Source organism: Brachycentrus maculatus, unplaced genomic scaffold, assembly GCF_059751285.1.
Source record: "Brachycentrus maculatus isolate JH-2025_06_01 unplaced genomic scaffold, ASM5975128v1 h1tg000124l, whole genome shotgun sequence".
In the NCBI taxonomy this organism is placed as follows: domain Eukaryota; kingdom Metazoa; phylum Arthropoda; class Insecta; order Trichoptera; family Brachycentridae; genus Brachycentrus; species Brachycentrus maculatus.
The window spans coordinates 1,171,616-1,181,365 of NW_028280877.1; the positions used below are offsets into that span (position 1 = coordinate 1,171,616).

At 31.8% G+C, this 9,750-nt stretch overlaps 2 non-coding genes across 2 annotated transcripts; both read right to left on the reverse strand.

Annotated features, from left to right (window-relative positions):
* Positions 1-7,588: 7,588 nt before the first annotated feature.
* TRNAS-AGA (transfer RNA serine (anticodon AGA)) lies at positions 7,589-7,670 on the reverse strand. Its single transcript has one exon. It is a non-coding gene; the product is annotated as a tRNA-Ser (tRNA).
* A 1,998-nt stretch (positions 7,671-9,668) lies between these two features.
* Positions 9,669-9,750, reverse strand: TRNAS-AGA (transfer RNA serine (anticodon AGA)). The gene has a single exon. It is a non-coding gene; the product is annotated as a tRNA-Ser (tRNA).

Sequence of the window (9,750 nt, forward strand, 5' to 3'; positions counted from 1 at the left end):
GTCGTCCATTCAGATATAATAAATGATGTGAGAAGGTACTTTATGGAAAGATATATTGGGTTGATGCAAAAGTTTTGACCGTTTTTTACTATATATTTTTTTAATTTTTTTTTTCTGGTGTATTATTTATTTAATAAATTATATAATTTCCATCAGTTCTTATAACCTTCTCCCATCTTTCTATCAACTTATTAATACCAGTAATATAAAATTCCGTGGATTTTAATGCGAAAAATGAAGTAAGGGATGTTTTTACCTGCTCTATTGAATAATTTTTTTCATCATTTTTTTTTTTTGCAGTGATCGGAATAAATGAAAATAAACAAATTCCAGTCTTGTTAACCTTAATCCCATGTCCCAAAATGAGAAATTGAAATAACTCATCGGGAATAATGTATGTATATATGATTTATGTATGATATATGTTTTAAAAGAAATAATAAAAAATATATATGTATATATACTCGTATATATATACATATACATATATATATATATATATATATATATATGTATATATATATATATATATATATATATATATATATATATATTTATATATATATATATAAATATATATATATATATATATATATATATATATATATATATATATATATATATATATATATATATATATACATATATATATATATATATATATATATATATATATATATATATATATATATATATATATATATATAAATATATATATATGTATATATATATATATATATATATATATATATATATATATATATATATTATATATATATATATATATATATATATATATATATATATATATATATATATATATATATATATATATATATATGTATTTATTTTTTCTTCCTTATTGATTTTAAATCGAATATTTAAATAAAAGAGATGAATAATGTGAGGATTCTCTTCAAAGGGTTCCGTTTAGCCCTTAGCAAAGCGACTCAACATTTCAGCCACCATACCAAGTTATAATACAATTAAATTTTCACATGGTACATTACTCTGATGAAATCTGCTTTACGGACCATTCTGTTATGTTTACACTCAATATTATGTAATACCTTATGCTAAAAAAAATACTTTTTTGATGCCTGAAACAAACAGGTTTTGAGAAAATGGAAAACAAACAAAAATAACGTATTTTTTTAATATTTCTATATTTTATATTAAAGTATTAAATATTTAACGAACTAATCATACAATCAAGCCATTATACGTATGTGAAAGTTAATACAGAATATCTTTCATATATCAGTAATAAAATTATATGTTCATACCACAGGTAAAAGTAAAGTACTGTGGCAACCCACACATATAATGTACATCGACTATGGCAACCCACACATCGACTATGGCAACCCAAATCGAGTGACATAGCGAGCTACCTACACGAGACCAGCAACGAACGGAAGCGAGCCCGCCACACTTCGTCGCCGCCCGTCCTCAGATCGACACGTACTTCAACTGTTCTCATATTAGAATCACGCGAATATTTTTAGGTATTTTCTGGATTGTAATTCGATAGAACTAAATAAATTTGTGTTAAAAGTAATCCGCTTTCATCTTGCTTCCCTTCTGATAAATTAAAGTGGTATTCAACTAGAGCGTAGGTTCAACCTAGTGCGTAGGTTCTATTATTTTAAACCCTCATCTGCACCCGACGGTGTATAAAACACTGCATCATATAAACGCAGTGTTAAACATAACGTTAATAAGAGATCGTTATTTATACATGAAGGAAAGGTGATTAGCTCTACGCTTCAGAACCAGTCCAAGGTAATATTGAATAAATACTAGAGTGAAAAAATCATTTATATTTATTAGACCCCCCTTCTTCTCCAAACCCTCATCCGCACCCGATGGTGGATAGGGCACTGCATCATATAAACGCAGTGTTATCTTAATTGTTAACACGTGAAGGAAAGTTGATAAGCCCCCCGCTTCAGGTACCAGTCCAGGGTAAAATTAAATAAAAAAAAGAGTGTAAAAATAGCTTATATTTGTTCCCCCCCTGGGAATCGAGCCCGAGACCTCCAATACGGTTGCTGAGCGTGCTGAGCATTACGCTACGAAGACGGTTATTTATTCGCTTCCCGGATTGGAAAATTCAAACATGCTATTGCTGACATAAATCATATTGGAAATTCTCATAAGATATGGTTCTTTTACAATTTACTAAGCACACTCGATCTTTAATATTCTGTAAATTAAAAGCTGTCAATAGGCATCTCTCAAGTTCGGTCGAATGGAGTACGTTGAAGGATATAATTAAACAAGCACTCTAATTAATCAATCGTTCCGACGGATGTGAGAGGCACTTGGAGTGATGTTTACTTCTGCTTTCTAAGCAGCAAGGCAATTAGACAATCTCAGAGCGTACTATACGCAGACAGGCGCTATTATATTACACACCAAAATTCCCAGATATTTTCTAACGGAATTATATTAACAAAGCTGCTAATGCTCTACGATTCGTATCCACAAATACCGTTTAATTTTTTTATTTTTATTTTATTTATTTATTATTTGGCAGTCACCCAGTGAAAGGATGTTTCTGACAGTGTTAAGTTTAATTTTTATTCACAAACACAAAAAAAACAATTGATACAAAATTTCATTTATTTATCTCATGTGTGTGATTATAATCCAGGATTCGGACCTCACATACTAATAAAAGAGTTTCTGCTTAGTAAAAAGCTTCTTTACATCTCACCAATAGATGTCTCTAGTGAAGTTCTAGTGATTCAAGAACAAGGTTTCTAAATTAGTTTATATATACAGAACTTCCAAGAATTTGAGTAATGTGGTTGTCAATAATGGGTAGAATTGGTGAATGTTACACGTGTGTAAAGTGATCACTTTACACACGTGTAACATTCACCAATTCTACCCATTATTGACAACCACACTACTCAAATTCTTGGAAGTTCAATATATATCTATGAACCAATTTAGAAACCTTGTTCTTGAATCACTAGAACTTCACTAGAGACATCTATTGGTGAGATGTAAAGAAGCTTTTATTAAGCAGAAACTCTTATATTAGTATGTGAGGTCCGGAATCTTCATATTTGATGAGATGTCAAAAAATAATATGAAAATAACCCCTGTAATTGGAGATAATCCAGATTTTGTGAACAAGAATTTAGACACACTCAAAATGTTGTAAACAAAAGCGAATTTAAGATTATGGCTTTGTTTGAAACCAAGTCCAACAAATCAACGATAATATCATACCAATAAACGATAATCGTTATGTCGGTTTACGAATAACGATCGGTTGGAGCTAGTTTAATTTGCATAAGAATGGTTTGACTATTGACTGCATGGTCTTCTTTACATAATGCTTGATGAATAAGCTGAACATTCAGACAGAATCGTTCGCTCATGTAAAGTTCCCGTTTGATCTATGACGCGTTTCAAAACCGTCGTGTAATGCGATAAAAATGGCGAAATTAATCTCCGAAGATCCCTCCGGGAGGAGTCCTTCGAGCGGCAGAATCGATTTTTAATGGTTACCGCTGCCTCCAATATGTTAATGCTAGAATAACAAATGAGATTTCTTCCCCTTCATTTGTTTTTGAGATGAAAACACAGATGGAAAAAGAAAAGTCGAGTTTTTCAAAGATTTTCCACTTGTAATTTAATATCAAAGCCTTAAAGCCCTAGAGAAGTCCGATAAACCAGTCATTCCAATTATATACAAACAACATTTTGAGCGTGTCCATATACTTGCACACAAATCTGGATTATCTCCACATAGGAGTAAATATTTTTTTTACATGTAAACATAGATAAAGAAGAATATGGAATGAATTAACTGGTCAAGTTATATTATTAAACCATATCCGCTCCCTAGGTGGAGCACATGGAGTCCACAAACTATCTCCAGGCTTTTCTGTCGGCTGCCAGCTCTCTTGCATCCTCCCAAGTCAGACCCGCGTCCCGAAGTTCTGTCTAGAACTGACGGCGAATTGTCAGCAGTGGTCGTCCTGGTCGGTCAAGTTATAAATAAAATAAAATGAAATTTTAAAAAATAAAATGAAAGGAGGGTTTCTCGATCATGTAAATATAATCCAGGATTCAGACCTTACATACAAATAAAAGAGTTTCTGCTCAATAAAAAAGCTTCTTTCACCTCACCATTGATGTCTCTAATGAAATTCTAGTGATTCAAGCACTATGTTTTGAATTTGAACAAAATGTATAGAAGTTCCAAGAATTTGAGTAGTGTGGTTGTCAATCATGGGTAGAATTGGTGAATGTTACACGTGTATAAAGTGATCACTTAAACCAGCCCAGTAAATGCCCAGACTATTTTTTTCATCTATGATGGGATGTCGAAAAAATCCTATTATATATTTGAAAGAGCATTGATGACGTGAGTGAAGTAGTATAAGGTGAGGTACATACTGGCATCTTCTTTATTTTTTGTCAGGCATCTCTACACTGCCAGATGTAGGCCTCTTCTAATTCCTTCCAGACATCTCTCGTTTGGGCTTTTTCGATCCACTTATTACACGCGACGGAAGCAATGTCATCGGCCATCTTTTCTGAGGCCAGCGTATTCTTCTCTCCATGTCTCATATGGAATGAAATACTAACATAAAGGTAAGGAAATGGAGGAGAAAATAACCATAGGGACAAGATAAGCAGCAGTGGCTAGGAAATTCAGGGTTTATTCTTGCAATAGATCACGTTACATGGACACTTCTAATGTTTACAAGTCCCAAAGGAATCATTTTTCACATTTTTATGTTTGGTTTATTGTTCTAACATGAAAACAATATTTCAATTCTGAAGGATTAAGTACCTGTTAACATCGTAAGACGGAATAAAAACGCAATTCATCAATTTTAAAATACAATTCAAAATACGCCTCCGTGTTTTTCCACCTTTGAAATACCCGCTTCAGGCGCGGAGATGTCTACATTTTGTATGTCATCCTCGTCATAGAGTAGTGGGGCATTAAGTTGATATAGGGAGCGCTCACAACGAAAAATAATAATTCAATATTATGGAGCCGCTATAAAACGGTGTCTCTCGCAATACGTCGCCATTAGAGTCCCGGAAAAACGCGGGGAAGCTTATTATTTCCCGCGCTCTGTCACTTCCACTCTCCCCCTTCAACTAACGGATCTGGAATTTAAGAAAACGCGCTGAACAATATAAACACCAAAACATTTTCTTTTAAAACATACTTAAAAATAAAGAAATATTATTCTTCTTCTAACTTCTAGTTCACACCCTACCCAATGATTATTATATTACTTATTAAAAGTATTGTCTTAAAATATAATTTATCACCCACACTCTTTGTTTGTTGATAGAATACCTCTTCGGTTATATGGGGTCCTGATTAATGTATTCATGTAATTCTCACCAACCAAAATTGCAGAAACCGATTTTAATACAGAAATTAAATTATTTTTTCATTTATTGATTCGGCAGTCACATTGTGGTAATATCTATCCATTTCATAATAAAGTTTTACTTGGTATATACCACTATTTCTTAAAATCTATTGTGACACGTGTTTTGATGCATTTCGCATCATACGGTATTTGAAAATGATGCGAAATGCATCCAAACACGTTTCACAATAGATTTTAAGAAATAGTGGTTTTTACCAGATGTACTTTCAATTGGTCAGGATATTTTTAATGTATTGTTCACATTTACCTTCCCTATCTTTACTATCCTACCTGCAGACAAGTTTCTAATAGTGGCTTTGCAGGTTATTCCTTAAAAAAATCTGAATCACTTAAAAGTTTGTCCTATGTATAAAAGCTTGTCTATGCTTGGTATGCAACCCCGAGAACTGCTTTGTAATCAGTTTTGTAATTTTTCTTTATTTTTCTTACTGCACCACTACACGCTAAACGATTGCAAATTTTCAATTTTTAATTTGTCTGTGGCTGATCTAAACAATGACTTATTCTTACAGTAGAAGCTTTTTCTCAAGTCTGTATCCCAAGATATTCATCTTTTTTCTATTATTTATCCTTGCAATTTGCCTTATAATATACGTACGACTTCATATTTATTTTTCTTTATAAAATGACCAATGTATTTTATCTTTCTTTTCTTTATACTGTCGCTTTAGTTTCTCTCCCATGCGATTCAAAAGATCATCGTTTTGAACTCTCGAATATTTTCAACTCCAACATTTATTGTAATTGACATATGGCTCGCTCCTTTCAACAAGGTCATATATCAAACATCGTCAATTTTCAGATGAGCATGTTTTCGGAATGCCCAAAAAATGTACTATATCCCAGCAAAAGCGGTGTATTTTTAACCTAATATTTTTCCGCTCATAGGGCATAAAGTGTTGTTCTTGCATTTTGAAGAAAAGGTATTGCTTAGTTATTTTTTTTTAAATATACTAAATATTTTTCAAATGGAGAAAAAACCTTCAGGTTTTACCTAAAAAGATCTGTTGCACAGTAAAAAGTTCCATAAGTGGCTTAATATTTATTTTTCATACATTTTATTATATTCTTAAACTTTAAAAACTACCTCCTGAAGAATCAAGTTTTTTTTTATATATGACGAAGTTGAAAGGAGTGAGCAATGTATGCGGTGATGCATATCTAAATTTAGAATTAATAAAATAATCAGAAAGAAGAAACAGTAGCCCAATTTTTGTATATCAAACAGCTGTCAAAAATGTCCTCGAATCATCCCAAACAAATTGTACATCATTACAATATGTATGTGAAATAAAACCGCAAAAGGGTTATATTTATTTTCAAATTATACGGCAAATGTTAATAGGTGACATTAATCTTCGGATAAAATGAAAACAGTCCTATGTCATGTACACGAGACTCGAAATGTTCTATGTCCATATTAACGCCCCTGACCATTAAATTATGGGACTTTTATCCTTTCCTTCTTGTCCTGAGGGTATCCCCGGGGCGGGGTACAATAAATTTTAAAGGCTACTAAACTTTCTTTAGTCATTTAAAAAAATGGAATTTTACTTTTGTTTAAATTAAAATATTTTAAAATAAATAAATGTAAAATAATAAAGATAGTATGTGATAAAATTGTTTAGTATTTAACATAAGAAAGAAATCGAAAATAGAAAAAAATCTTGTATTATAAAGAAAACGTATATGTGATTTACATTATTTTGTTGTTGAGATTAATACAAATAAAGCAGAAGATGAAAATCTGGACATATTAACATTATATATACTAACTCCTTATTTGGCGAAAATCCAGATTTGTGATTAAGTATTTGGACTTATTAAAAATGTTGTAGGTATATGTGATGTTTCTGAAAAACGAGGAAAAGTAAACGATTTTGTCTGAAAGTAACGAAACGGACTGCCTTTACCCCAATTTTAACCGTTCGGGATAGAGAGTGACGATAATTTTATAGATAAATTATAGTTCACTGGCCTAATTTAAAAAATATTTTTATTCCAATATAGTCTAATTTCAAAAGGTTTCGTGAAAATACATGTATTTGTAAAAAAAAACCTCAATATTTAAGAGGTGTAATTCTTTAAAATTCTTTAAAATGTTCATTAAAACTTATTTAATTTTGTAATTTTTTAAAAAGATTCGCAGTCGGCAGGATTCGAACCTACGCTCCCAGAGGGAATCTGATTTCTAGTCAGACGCCTTAACCGCTCGGCCACGACTGCTTCTTGTAAAATCTTCACAAAAAATATACAAATTTACGAGTTTATAATTTAAAGAGATGGCGACACAATTCACTTGTGTCAATATAAATAATGCTTGTGTGGTACAACCAAATAAACCAATATCGGTCACGGTAAAGCCCGGTATACCTCGTTAGCCCATTAAGTCAATAATACTTCATTGTATGAAGATTTTTATGTTATATTTTTGGTAATTAGTAATTTAATCTATGAAAAAAAATCGATTAAGATAAAAAGTATCACTTTCTTAAATTTATTAATGTAAATAAGATATTTAGGCTAAACATATAGTCGTGTTTACATTAATAATCTAGCAACAGTGTTTAATTATTTTATTTTGACATCTCAACATAGATGAAGAAGAATATGGAATTCTGCATATTTACAGGGCTATTGACCTCTCATTAGCTATTAAAGTGATCAGTTTACACGTGTGAATACTTCAACATTTTAATCATGATTAGCAACCACACGACTCAAAATATTGGAAGTTCTACATATATTATTAATATCATGATACTGTACATGTGAGTTCACTAGAACCATCTCTGATGAATTGGATAAGTAACGCTTTTGTTTATTTATTTGGACATATGCAAGATCTTACCGGAACGTTTTTACAAACTGGGAAACGCCTGAACAAATAAATTGAATCTTTTATGCAATGTACAATTTTGACTTGATTATTTAACAAAATGTGAATTGGTAGAATGGTGAATATTGCACTAGCGTAAAGTGATAACAAACCTATGATAGGTCATAAGCCCTGCAAACACCCAGACCTCCATATTCTTTTCCATCCATGTTGAACAAAAAGCATCATTACATTTATGATATATCGCTCACTCCTTTCAAGAACGTCATAAATCAAAAATCGACAATTTTCGGCTGTTTATGTTTTCGGAATGCCCAAAAAATGTACTATAACCCAGCAAAAGTGGCATATTTTTAACTTAATATTTACCCGCTACAGGGCAGAAAGTGTTGTTTTTGCATTTTGAAGAAAAGGTATTGTTTATTTTTTTTTTAATAAACTAAATATTTTTCAAATGTAGAATAAACCTTCAGGTTTTACCTCATAGGATCTGTTGCACAGTAAAAAGTTTAATAAGTGGCTTGATATTTATTTTTAAAACATTGCATTATATTTTCAAACTTTAAAAACGCTCTCCTGAAAAATCATGTTTTTTGATTTATGACGTTCTTGAAAGGAGTGAGCGATATGTATGAGATATATAAATTAACTCCCCTAATCTATTACAGAGTTATGTGAAAACGATAACAACTCCACGCAGGGGTTAAACTCGAAATTTTCACTTAAAATCACTTGCGGTGGTGGAAAAATCACTGCGTACCCTTATTTTTGTAAATATGTGAACTGGGGTTGATGCTCGTAATATATTTTTATTATACAGAACGTCCCTTAAATATCACACTGAAATCCAAGACTTCCACAGTCATAACTAGGTTTCGTACGGACATAAGAATGAGAGAACACCAGTTAACTTCAAATGCATGGGTACTTAGGAGTACTTTATGTGATATAAGTGAATTACCAAAATAAATTTCCCTATAACAGATTAAATCAAATACAACCCTTCCAGAAATAAAAATGACTACAGCATTTTTCCTAAACATATTTATGTTTAATCTTTCATTCAAACCCTTATCCGCACCCCAATGGTGCATAGGGCACTGCATCATATAAACGCAGTTTTATCTTCATCGTTAACACATGAAGGAAAGGTGATCAGTTCTCCAGGTACCAGTCCAGGGTAATATGAAATAAATATTAGAGTGAAAAAATCACTCATATTTATTTGACCCCCCTGGGAATCGAACCATTACACCATACACATTGACCATTAAACTTTGGAGGCGGACATGTTTAATCTTTAGCTGGGACAAACCCTGGAAAAAGGTGACTCCACCACAATATCTGGTAAAAATATACATGTATGTATAAATATAAAATTAATTCGCAGTCGGCAGGATTCGAACCTACGCTCCCAGAGGGAATCTGATTTCTAGTCAGACGCCTTAACCGCTCGGCCACGACTGC